The 13,535-nt window shown below is 40.8% G+C and overlaps 1 protein-coding gene across 4 annotated transcripts in view; it reads left to right on the forward strand.

Annotated features, from left to right (window-relative positions):
* The first annotated feature begins 1,031 nt into the window (after positions 1-1,031).
* scn5lab (sodium channel, voltage gated, type V-like, alpha b) overlaps positions 1,032-13,535 on the forward strand; it is a 113,242-nt gene continuing 100,738 nt past the window's right edge. For 2 of the 4 annotated variants that reach the window (XM_042067776.1, XM_042067777.1), the window contains exon 1: positions 1,032-1,623. The gene's annotated coding sequence lies outside the window, so the exon portion shown is untranslated. The remainder of the gene's footprint in view (positions 1,624-13,535) is intronic. The other 2 variants (XM_042067778.1, XM_042067779.1) reach the window with 1 other exon arrangement.

A 13,535-nucleotide genomic window follows, 5' to 3' on the forward strand; every position in this document is an offset into this window, starting at 1 on the left:
TTGATAAATAAATACTTTGTGCATTCAAAACTATTGTGGTCTTATTTTTAGACAAAGTGCCGGATTCTAGGAAAGCACAATGCACAATGCACAAAAACACTCTAAAAAGTACATGCAATATGCCTAGAGTAAAGGAACAATCAATACCTACCATGCTTTAGATAGTCATATGTGATTATTGAGTCTGGAAGCATTTTAATTTTTCCACAGCAAAAAACACTGGTCTATAAGTGTCAGAGTCATTCAGAAGCTGGTGTTTTGAGTGTGTGTTTCCAATTCACTTCGGGAAAAAAATGCTTTAATTACTGTATATTGAAACAGACTAATCAATTGAGCACCACGGTAACTTTCCACCCTCTGGTGTTCTTACTTTTACCAGAAGAGGGCGTTATGCGTTCACATAAAAAATGCAATTGGAGACAGTTCGTTTCTATAGCCTATCATGGACTGTTTTCTCTTTATGTTAAAAGTTCAGTGACACCAGTGTGTTCAGAAGAGTTATTGGCAAATGCTGGCTTTTCTCACAACTCAAAAATATAGCCTCTAATTTTTTACACATTAGTCGACCTAAGTTTCATTCATAATAGGCTATTATTTTAATGAGTAGGCTATTAAATGGAATGCTTTTATACAATAAAATACTGCCACTCGATGCAATGTCAAAGGCATTCAATGTATAGGCCAGTTATAGGCTAGCTTTAAATAGTTCTGTCTGACTGGTCATGAAAAGTCCAGAACATAAGGATAGCATATATGCTATCTATTAGGCTATGCTGTTCAATAATACCAGTGGAAATCTATCCTTACAATTTTAGATATTTGAGGTGTTGAATTTTTTACAGCCTTTTGGATTCAGTGGCATCAGTATTTTTCAGCTTAATAGATAGCACCCCCCCCCCCCCCTTCATCTTAATAGATAGCACCCCCCCATCGGCAGTGAGCACTATTACGAAGGGTGCATTAAAACACAAAGTTTAGCTCTTAAGAAGTGCCAAAGAAAGACGAGTTTAATGCACAGTGCTCGTTGTGACAACCGGGAGTAGGCGTTACCTAGGAACATCTGACTTCCTCACTTGGTGGCTCAAGGGCAATCAAACGGTTAGGATGCGTTTTCGGAGAGGGCTGGCAGGAGACAGACCAACGCTGTGGGTCCCCTTACACCCGCTGCCTTAGTAGGCGCTTTTGTTGAGTTGCTCTTTGGAATAAACAAAGCGCGAAAGACACCGGGCGAGGGTTTCTTTAGGAAAAAGCATTATCTCTCGACGACATGCAGAAGTTCAAATGGAGTATTTAATTTGGAAATTGCATTGAGAATCAATGGGGCAACTCACTGGAAGATAGCTTTAAAGCGTTCAATATGCCAAGTAAAGAGGATTTAACAAGAATTGAAAGCCTTGGACTGATTCTCGACTGGATGCTCTTTTAACTAAAGAAGAAGAAAAAATTCTGAAGCTTGTCAAGCACCTTTCTCGAAGAATAAGCTTTGAATAATACGGTGTTTTGGGAAGAGAGTTGGACATGGCCTGACTTGTTTCTAACCAACGGTGGAAATGTATGAAATAAACGGAAATTTAAGAATCCTCCTGAAAGGAATGCTGTAGCCAACATAAAGAAGTTTCACACGTAAGTAGTTTCATATCTTATAGGCTACTTATTCCAAAACGTATCTGGAACATTCATTAAAACATGGGAAAGATGAGTGTTTTGGTCAACATAGCCTAATGGAAGCACTCAATGATAAAATGTAGCCTAAATTCATGTTTCATAGGCTATTCATATTTTAGATTCTCTTTCATACTCAGAGGACCTAGGCTACACGCACAATCTTTGTTTTAAAAAAATGTTGCAACCCGGTTGTTGTGATATTGTCTGGACTTCACTTTCTGGCAAGTTAGAATCTGAACTCAGCCCAGAGAACTTGTAAATGTAATAACTGCTACATGGCATTGTAGCCTAACATTTAAAGTTTTCTGTACATTTAAATATGACCGGTATTTTTTTTTTTCAAGTCAGTTGCGCATGTAGCCTAGGCTAGAGTACGCGAACCCTGGGCCAATGGATGTCACAAATGGACGAATGTCACCTTAAAGCAGAATTAAAATGTGGACACAGATAGCCTAAATTCAAGTGATCTTAGTATGCTAGGCTACTACATTTCTTCAAAATATGTCATTATGTAAATCCAGCATACAAGCAAGTGTGGCGCACCATTAAGGTGAGGGATTCTGCTAAAAACATAACAAATCTCTACCCCCCCCCCCCCCCCCCCCCTCCACACACACACACACACACACACACACAAGTACAGAGACCATCACCTCCCAATTGTCTCTTTAAATACTATCATAGGCTACTTCAGAAGTTCCTGTTGCGTGGTCGTTGAGGTGTCTTCATCATAGCTGATCTAAGGACACATTTTAGGGCACACGTAGGTAGATGCGTTATGTTCCTGTTAGAACGTCGTTTGTATAGTTGTTGAATAGGCAACTATGTGGTGTTTGGCGTTGCCTACCAGCCAGTCATTCCTCACAGTATCTGACCTTTAAAACGAAGTAGTGGGTGTGTAGACGCATCAGCTGTCAGGTCTCCGAAACGGTACATTTCACAAGGTGGTGTAGACTGCTACACTCTTGTCCAGGGTCCTGAAAGTCAAGATAGGCCCGTTATTCACTTCACATCACTTAACGGATTGTTATGGCCTCATCATGTAAGCCTACTTTATTTCATCTTTAAAATGTGACTTATCATGAAGTCCTATAAAAATACACATTGTAACTAAATGCATCACATTTAAATCAGTTTTAGTTTGATGTAGCCTACTCTGCTGTTCAAACACTGGTATCTGGATTGAAAAACAATCTGATGTTGTATTCCAAAGTGTAAAATATTATGATAGCCTACTTTTTATTATTATTTTTATTATTATTATTCATAATATTATTCACTTTAAGGCCTATCAGTGTGTCAGTGGACAGCTGTATCTTTAAAAAATCAACATTACCAATGGCTTTATAAACTTGGCTTTATAAATGTACGTATTATAGTTTTACCAATATTGCCAGTGATGCCTGATGAATCTGTTGGTGCTGTCTGAGTGCAAAACAGGGAAAGAAACAGCCAACTACCTATAAGTGGGGACTTCATCTTGTTATCAGGGGGTTATATAAAGGACTTTGGCATACACACGCATATTATGGGCTGAGGCATAATGCACGACCTCTTGTCTTCAAATGAAACCATCAAAACATCCCCTGGTGACAAGTCACTGGCAAGGGCTGTAAAAATGCCTCTACCTCTTCAGTGAGTGTATATATTAGATGACGTATTTGTATGTGTGCGTGTTGTAAATTTTGGATTATGACAATATTTCCTCCTCCTTCCATCATGTTTGTAAAGTAATACTGTTCTCAAGAAGACCTTTAGGAAATAAGAAAACATTTGGAGATGTCAAATAATATCCGGCAAGCATTATCAATCGCATCTGTCAATTGCATGACTCATCAGGGTCAGAAATGGAGGTTCAGTTCAGGCTGCTTTTTCTTCATGACACTACCAATTAAAATGGATGTATTGCAATGTGTGAACGAAACAACAACAACAACAACAAAAACGAGTTCAACAACAACGTCTCAATAGAAATACTGTATATTACCATTTACCAGACATTTAGGGAAAATGTTGGGATCTAAAAACTGCTACTGAAATTGGTAGCATGTTTGTTATATTGTTGTTGATGTGGGTTTATCAATGTTTTTAACAGTTCACGACATGTATTAGTCACGGCAGATTTCTTGGCTGCAAGATGTCGACATTGTTAGCACCACCTGTATGCATGTCTCAGGGGTTGTTGTCTCAGATGGGCACCAGCTCAGGCGTCTCTATTGTGCTTTATTTATTTATTTTTTAAAAATATTATAATTTTCACCAAAATGATACACTCTGATATATACAAGGTGCTTAGGATCTCACAAGATTTTCTGTGATTTATCCAACTTTATAAAACATGATCCTGAGATGCCCTCTATTAAACATGATAGTATATTGTTGGAAAACCAACAAACAAATCACTCATATTTTCTGTTGTGTTATGTTCTGTTCAGGCCGCCCATGCATTTTGGCTTTATAATATTACCAAAATCAGCTATTTGAGCTGTGAACAGTTTGCCCTCATAGTCTGACTATATGATGGACTGTTATCAGCTGTTCAGAGGTCAAGAGGGTTATGCAAACTGTCAACAGGCTCTCTCTCTTCCTTAACTTCAGCGGCTGCTTACATGTTCCGTGTGTAATGGTTTCGGGGAGGCCAAAGGTCACTTTGGTATTACATTGATTTGCTTTGTAACATTCAAGGATGTCTTCTTAATGTTGTTCCTTTTTTCTTTGTATGTCAACTGCACCCTCTTGCATCGTTTTGTTTTTCTAGGACAGAGAGAGAAAAGCGCTGTAATGAGTGACGATTGCTAACAATACATATTTCAGTCGACTAGTCGTAGATTTCACCTCTTTCTTTGCTTTCATTGTGCAGCTGAGGGTATTTGTGTCATTTACAGTACATTATGGCTCCTAATTGAAGTTGTAAACTATGGCATTCCAAATGGTGGCACCACCTGACTTGTGGCTGTGCCATATTGACCCCTGGGCCTCATGGGACCCCAATAAATGATCTCTTCAAGAGACACAGTTCGGCGTGGTGAAGATCATGTCACCTCAGCCCAAGAGGGAGTGTTGTGACATATGTCTCTTGAGACACTGAACATGACAAATGAAGGGTGACCTTCATACCCATCTCCTTAGCCCCAGATGACCTCTTATGTCAGAGGAACCACATCCCCCGAGTCTAACTTTAGGTGTAGTAGCTGTTTGGATCCACACACTCAGAAGAGCTAAGGGCAGACATTAGCGAGCGACCATGCGTTAATCTCAACTTTGAATGGTGTCCCTTGGGAATGTGGACACTAGTGGCAGGCGTCCACACCGGGCTTTATTGATCACACAGGCCTTAGCGATTCGCCCCTTGGTGAAGGCAGTGTTTATAGTAGATAAAAAGAAGAATGGATCACGTGAAGTACATTAGCGTGGCACATTTAGAAAATGACAGTTGAAAGTGTCAACAACGAAAGTTAACAGAGCAAATTATGTTAACCATGATTATTGAAAGCAGTGGTTTGAGAAAATAAGCATTCCTCATTTGTCTAATTAGATAATACTTTTTAGAGGGTGGGGTGATGTTTTGGAAATAAAAATGTAACAGGCTGTGAACTGTGAAGGGAATGCTGATTAAGTGAGTCATGGGAGGCTACGACTAAATGCTTGTCTTCTGTAGCAGCCACAGCAACCAATGGTTTTTGCAGCTGTTTGGAATGCAAAGGTTTTGGGTTTGCGCCAGACTTCACTGGCATCAACATTCACTTCCCAGTGGTTGAATTTTAGATTTGCAAGCTTGCCTTTGATCAATCTACAGCGTGCTTATTCAGGTGTGATGTTGATGCTCGTAATATACAACCTTGGCCCAGCTACAGTATATGGCCAGGTCGCAGTCAGATCAAGAAATGGATGGATGGCTGAATGGATTGAATAATTGGTTCACAGATCAATGCAGCAAGAATAAATTGATAAATAAGGAGAGAAAATTGACATAAAGATGGAAGTAGAATGAGAGAGAAGTAATAAAAAAGGTAAGATATCCTTACAATCAGGGATGTGGGAATTTATAATCTTGTTTGTCTATAACACAGCAGAAAACTCAATGATGATGAAGGGTTTGAAACAAAAACATGTTGCAGTGTAGACAAAAGTGCACATGTATTATTATGACAGTTTAGTCACTTCTACAAACATGTCATCAACACAAACTCTTGCAGCCAATGTCATGATCAATTCTGTAATGTGTATTTCTGACCTTACAATACGATCACAGCAATTCACACTTTCAGAGAAATATGCAGTGTCTTGATGCCGCAACAGTAATGATCTTACTTAGTCTTGAAACCACGATTCCAGATGATCCATAGTTTGGCATGCCATTGAATTTGTCCTTTTGAGTTTGACAGAATATTGATCTGAAATGTGGCAATCACGAAAATCACAACACATTAAAACAGACCTTACAGTTATAATCTTAAGCCTTTCCATAATGAAAAATCTTTAAAGAATTTGGAAGTCTGACCTGCTTATTTGCATTTATATTTCAATCCTGTACAGCAGTTCTCAGAGTTGGGATATCAGTGGAGTTCTGATCACTCTGATCATTTACAGTAAAACTTCATTATAGTTTTGTGTCTGTCACCATTAAAAGGAGCCAAATCTGGACATGCAATAAGTGCCTTAACATGTTTTGAGAGAATTGCACAACAACCACTAGTGCTATACTTAGCATTAGCACCGATAGCATCGATCTGGACAACACGCCCATTGTAGAGACACTACTACAACTATTTGTGGCTTGTTCAGATGTATTATGAATTGCAAACATATTGATCCTGGCAGCTTTAGTGCTTCTAGTTGGCTAAGGTTCAGAAAAATGTAGATAGAGCACTTGTAGCACAGCTTCTGCTGTTCAAGTTTGGCCTGTCTTTGATTTATCTTTAACCATATAAGGCCTGAAGTTTGCATGTAACATCTGCCTGTTTAAGAAATAGATTAGTTGTGTTGCACCTTAATGAGATTTTTCAAACGTTGCTTCCTTGTGCTGTTTATGTATAAACACAGCTACTATTTCAATAATATAGTAATAACAAAAGAAAAAAACTAGTGTTGCTATTATAAGGGTTCACTTAAGATAAAGTAACACCCACCAAAGTTTGGTCAGCACATGTGAAGACTCGAAGCGGCAAACCGAGTAGACAGCCGTGTGGACAGTGTGATGAAAAACAAAAAGCAGTGTGTGGCCTCTCTGCAACTGAGAAATCAAATCATCTCCCCAGGTTTGTGAGGCCTATGAGTTTTACTGAAGAGGCATGCTGTCCTTTTTCAAGGGAACCAAAAGTGACATTGTGTTGAGGAGAAAGCTCAAACAAGATTAATCTAAGTGGGTCGCGAGAGCACAGAGCATTCCTTCAGCCATAAAAGGGATGGAAATGGAGCAAATCAATGTAAAAACTATTAAAATGATCAAGATTGTGTCATTTGGGACTAAAACATAGAAAAACAGGATTGATGGCCAGCTTTTTTCTCCCCTCATTTGTGAGGACCTCCTCTTTAGAGTCATAGCATGTGCAACATATGGCTCATTGTGTGTGTGTGGGGGGACAGGAATGTTGAAATACAGCAAATGCTTTTAGGCGCTTTGTGCGAATGACGGAAAGCAGAGCTGTTTGAGATGGACATTTGTTTTGGAGGGGGGGTTGTTGCCTGAGATAGTGCCTCAAGGATATCAAAGACCAATGAGAAAAGAAACTAAGAAAAAAAAATAAAAATAACTCCCTCCTTGTCATGTACATGGTGAGGTGTCATTGACAGGTCGGCTTTTAAGTGACTGGCTTTTTCCGTGTTAGCTCTGAATGTGGCCAGTGTGTATTTCTTCTCACCTTCTTTATTTGAGATAAGATTTGATAAAAGAAAAGGCAGCTCTGTACACTCGGACTAGGGTGTCTATAAATATGTGGTGTCTGTATGTATGTGCTATGGTGACTGAAAGACTGACTGGAATAATTTCTGATGTGACCTGCCAATGACACAACACTAGATTAACAGTATAGGGAATATTCAAACGCATCTCTTTCTTTCTCTCTCTCTCTCTCTCTCTCTCTCACACACACACACACACACACACACACACAAACACAAACACACACACACACACACACACACACACACACACACACACACACACACAAAGTCTCTCTCTCTCTTTCTCACACTCACACGCACACACAGACTCTCTCTCTCTCTCGCACACACACACACACACACACACAGACTCTCTCTCTAACTCACTCTCTCTCTCTCACACACACACTCTTTGTCTATCTTCCTTTTAGTCTCATGCTCCCTGTATACCTTTCTTCCCTTCTTTCCTTGCTTTTATGTCTCATTTTCTCCATATTTTCTCTCTGATTTTGCTGACTTTGGTCCATGTTCACGTTTATTTTTACAACCATGGTTGAGCTGTCTAATTGGAGAGTTGGGAGATTGGAAAATTATGATTATTCGTTTTAAAATGTGATCAGCCATGCATCAGCTCAACAAGTAGTTCTGTCATAAAATCAGCCCTTTAAAGATCAGCCTAATTTAAATATATATATTATTAATTATATATCCTTATTATATTCCCCTTCACTATAGCCAAGTCTACAAAGCAACAAGTGTTGCTTTCTTGTGTCTTAATATAATTTCTATTTTCTCCAAATTCACTTGTGCTGTTTGGACTTTGCTCCCTCTCCCATTCACAGGACCCACAGGCTCCCTAAAGCAAAGGAGGCATTGTCGTGATGAGTACTCTTTTGATGCTCCTTTAGCAGTGAGCTGAAGGGGCTTCCGAGTGTCTCTGCCATTGTGTTGTGCTGCTCTCCACAGCAGCACACGCCAGTGCTGCCAGCAGACGATGGAATGACAATTTCCTCCGTTTTTTGGCCAGCAAAAATGCGTACGAAATGAAATTCGTCCTTGTCCCGACTCGAGGAAAGGCAAAGAAAACAAAGTCCACAAACTGTCTGAGCTCTTTAAAATGAAATTAAAATGAGCAGTGGTATTGTGGAGGCTTAATGAACAGTGGGGAGGGGGCGGGAGAGTAGTGCATGATGGGGGCTTAAAGGAGAGCACTCTCGAAAATTACTGAGCCCTAGGTTCCTGTGAGGAGGAGTAAATAGCATAAAAATGGGCCTGCTTCATCCCCTCCACTCTCCATCTCATTCTCCTCTCTCATCATTTAAGCACAGTGTCTGTTCCTTTGTCATGCCGCGGGGGAAGCTCTTAGCGAACCCCGCGCCTCGAGCCTCATGTCTCGAGCCTCAGACCTGTGGCAGGGGCTTCAGCCATGGCCCATGCTGTTGGAGATTCCTCATTAGAGATGCACCAAAAAAAATAAATAAAGTCATGCAAACAGCCATCTGGGCGCAGGGTGGAGGTGACAGATTTGGAATGATAGCCATTAGCAATTCACAATTGACAACCTAACTCAATGTATCACCAGGCTGGCAAAGTTTCTGTGTGAGCGAAGCATGGCTCATTTGAAATGTATAGCCAGCAGGGAAGGCAAATACAAAATGTATGGACACCAAGGAGGGAGATTTAAATGGTGGATGCTGCCCATATGGGCGTATTCATTTAAATGGTAATTCTGTTCAGTTTGGTGTTGATTTTCTGCCGCAATTAACATATTTGCACCTGGTTGGTTGTTTTTTGTCCATATTAACCAGTCCAGACCTGGTAGACACATACCAAGACTTTGGTGCCTTGTGCAATGGCTAGGACAGCACACCACCAAAAGGCAGGCAAGGAGTACCTGTACTGACAGCTGACATGTTAGAGCCGGGTGAGCCGGGGTAGTATTTTAGTACACACTGCGTGATCTTTGTTTGTGTTTGTCTTGGGCGCAGAGCCCCCCACGATGGGGGCTTTCTAATAATATCGGCAGTTTGCTTCGCACTGTAGGGGTCTGGGGGTGCCATGTGGGTGGCGCTCCGCCAGGCTTAGGTCAGGCATTGTGTGAGAGTGGCTGAAACGGCCCCCTTCCCAAAGGTGGGGCGCAGCCAGAGCCTCCAGGGCAGCTAATCTTCTGACAGGGGTGGCCGTCACTGCCCTACTTTGAAAGTGACAGCTGAGCGACGGGGGCCACTGACACAGCCCAGAAAGAACTTGAATCATGTGCTGAGAGGTCAGGCCCGCAGAGCCCGGCGAACTCAAGGATCGCCCCGGTGAACAGACGGGACGTGGCACCCTGCAAAAGAATTGTTTCAGCATAAATCAAGACCCATCATTGACTTATTTTTTTAAGTCAGAGGACCTGTTAACAGCTCTCTGAGGTTGAACTCACCAGTGAGAAGCTCCAGCCAGTGTTTTTCACGAACAGGAGCAGAACACAGACAGTCAAACAAAACATGACTTCCAGCAGCATAAGCACACAGTCAGGTACGAGGACGATAACACATACGTCAAACATCTCCTGTTCTGCCCATTATTGTACCAGATATTGCAATATTAGGAATCTATTAGCTTTGTCTGTGTGTCTGAAACATAGATATCCCAGGCGTGCTGGCAGGTTGCTAATGGCATGTTACATCCACATCCGGCTCCATGGTGATCAGTCTACTTCCCAGCATCAGCGCCACTGCGTTGCAATCCTAATCAGCATATTAATCACTAATTGCTTTCCTGAGCATGCAGAGCACTCTTTACTGAGAAGGTGGGGGGACTGTGAGTGGATGATTGACACAGGGTTCAGCTGGCTGGGTGTAATCACAGAACAGAGAGCAGTGAAGCACTCTCCATCTCCCTCTCAGTCGCCTGGTTAGTGGCGAGCTAGCCAGAGAACATGAGCGGTCTGTAGTCCCCCATTGAAATCAATAGAAGGACTTTCATGGCTCCGAACAGTCATGCCCATCAAATATGGCTTAGTCATTTTTAATAACAAGTTTGGGCGAAAATGACTGAAGCACTGTCGTTTTGTGCCGCACTGGCTGAGCCGATATTAACAGGCTCAAATGTCTCTGTCGTCAGTCTTGCTGTGGGGGTGCGGAGATGAAACATGAGTTGAAGTCTGTATTTATGTTCTGCCTCCGTGTCATGACCGCATGGAAGGTAGATGATTCATGCATTCATTTGGTCAGATTGTGACAAAGTGGGAAATCCACCACATCAATTGTGTGGCACATCCTGAGGGTTGGATTATAAAAATATTTGGAAGATATAGCTGATTCCAGAACTGTTGCAACACTGTTTCGCTGCAAACGTAGTGTTTTTATATATCAATGGCTGCTTCTGACATTTTCTCTATTTTCTCACAATTGATTCTTGAAAAATCAATTGTCTTGGCACTTGTCAAAGTGCACCAGTAAATAAGTTTGTTAAAATTATGTGCAATTTAGGAAAATATATTTTTAAATATGCACTGAAATCATTCATCTGACAAACAACAATACATTTCCAAATTAATCTCATCTTATAACAATATGTGTGTGTGTGTGTGTGTCTTTGTGTCAAATTGCTTTCAGTTTTGAAGAGCACACTTCCTAGGCTCAGCAGTAGAATTAGTGGAAGAGCTCTTTTGGCTAAAAGAGGGTGGTTTGCCATGTGTGAAAGTAAAGCTTCTGCCTTGTTTGCCCTGCTTCCTGTTACGAGGTCAGTTTGCAGTTGACTTGTCACATCCCTCCTCCTGGCATGTGTGTCGCTTTGAGTTACTGCAGAATTTCCCGTTAATATGGAAAGGGTTAGCTGAAACCTGGCCAAAAATAAAAACCCAACATCATTCTGGATCTGGCTCATATCTGCAACTAAGGAGAATTGTCAAACCAGAATATGCCAAGCTGTTGCATTTTTTTCCTGAATCAGAATGCTTCTTCGTTTAGTTGTTAATGCGATTCGTTTTTAATGAGATAAGCTTGAATGTATTGAATGTAATGTGGATACATGAATATTTAACTATTTGCACTATATTGAATATATAAATTAAAAAGATAAAATGATTGATAAACTAGAGGCAGTGAAGTGAGACCGTTAGGAAAGCCCTGGTGAAATAAACAATCAAGACAAAGGGAAACAACCTCCCCTTCCCCCAAAAGACTAATGTACACTAGACATCAGCACAGATTTCAATCAGACAGCAACAGTGCTCTTCAAGATGGATATGTCTGATTGAGGACGAGACATTTTGTCAACGGCAGGCTACTATTTAGCACCGAATCATTTAGGTCTTAATAACTTTCCTTCTCTCCTTCCCCTCGCCCCGTCCACAGCACTGTGTTTGTCATGTTTGGCCTCTTCTGTCCTCAAGATGCCCACTTGTCGTGCTGATTGCACAGGGTTCAGTCGGAGTACAGTTGTGGCCATGCATAATCCATCATGGCTGAACAAGGAGGGAGCGCAGTCACCCGTGGCATTATTCATGACGGTCACTTATTAATTAAGATTGTGCGAAGGGTTAGGCCTGGAGAAATGGAAGCTTGGTTGGTCCTCAGAGAGAGAGAGAGAGAGAGAGAGAGAGAGAGAGAGAGAGAGAGAGAGAGAGAGAGAGAGAGAACAAGGAAGACAAAGTAAAAATGAAAGAAGAAGAGGGAAAAAAAAGATGATGAAAGACAGCAAGAGAGATGGTGAGATAAAGATACAAGGTGCGAGAGAGAGAGAGAGATTAAAGATGGTCTGTAATCCTGTTGGGATTGACTGTCTCAATAAAACATTGGTGATAATAAAGTACTCATCAATTAAGATGCCATGATTGATTGAGCATGATCCACTTTTTCTTATGTCACCGTGATGACTCAATCAATTTGGCAATGCCTATTTGCTGATGACAAAATTGATGAGGGGCTTAAGGTTTTGTAAAGAACGGTCAGTGCACCACTCCGTGATCCTGAAATTGCAATCCCACTGATCAGAGTGGAACTGATATAAAAAGGCTGTCATTTAGTCTAAATAACTAATAAAAAGAGATACTATACCATTCAGGTTCAAATCTGGTATATATGCATTTTTTTAATTATTGTATATTTGGAAATATAATGTTCTATTGTTAATTACATTCTTAAACAAATTTCAGAATTTAGTGTTAAAATTACAAATAAAATTTAGAGATGTAAATTAAATTATACTTGTGTGGCTCACTAGTAAAACCAAAGAAGAGATGTATGTGTACTGCAAAACATCACACCAGCAACTGGCAGAAAATCTAATTAACAGCAACAGATGTTTTGCTTTCATGTTCGGTGCAAGATCTGGTACTTCTAACCTATTTCAAACATCTTTGGCTTCTTATTTAATGATGTTCTCTCGCGTTATCACCTCTACATAGACACCCCTTTCCAAATGACACCTGCCATACTGATGGTCACTGGGAGGAATTAAAATAACTTCCCAGATTCAATGGGGGCTGCCACTCTCTCAGCTGAAATGGTTATGCGCTTATACCATGTATGGATACTTTATTGCTGATTTCCCAAAGGGATACCCAGGTCAATTGCATTCAGTGGAAGCTGAGGAGGGCAGTGAGGTTGACCCATGCAACACTGCCTCATAGGTGCCTGATTTAATGGTGATCCTGTGGGTGACATGCTCGGCTCCTTGGTCTCTCTCCTATGGTTGTAACCTTGTGGGAGATTACCTTAACAGCAATGCTGTAGACATGGGATTAATGTAAATGAAAACAGACTGAGGGACTGCCAACCAAGGGTGTGATTCATATCTCAATGCTAATTCTCAGCTGTAATGGTGGACAATATGATAAGGCAAGGCGGCTTTTTATTTTTCAACACACATGGAAGGGAAGAATGCCGCGGTCAGAATGCATTTTGCAATAGCAAGTGGTTTCAGGGAGAAATCAATGCACTGTTGTTATTTTATTTGTTTTATTTTGTAACAAAGATTTAAAAGACACGACATGATGG

The sequence above is a fragment of the Alosa sapidissima genome, chromosome 17 (genome assembly GCF_018492685.1).
Source record: "Alosa sapidissima isolate fAloSap1 chromosome 17, fAloSap1.pri, whole genome shotgun sequence".
Taxonomy (NCBI): Eukaryota; Metazoa; Chordata; class Actinopteri; order Clupeiformes; family Clupeidae; genus Alosa; species Alosa sapidissima.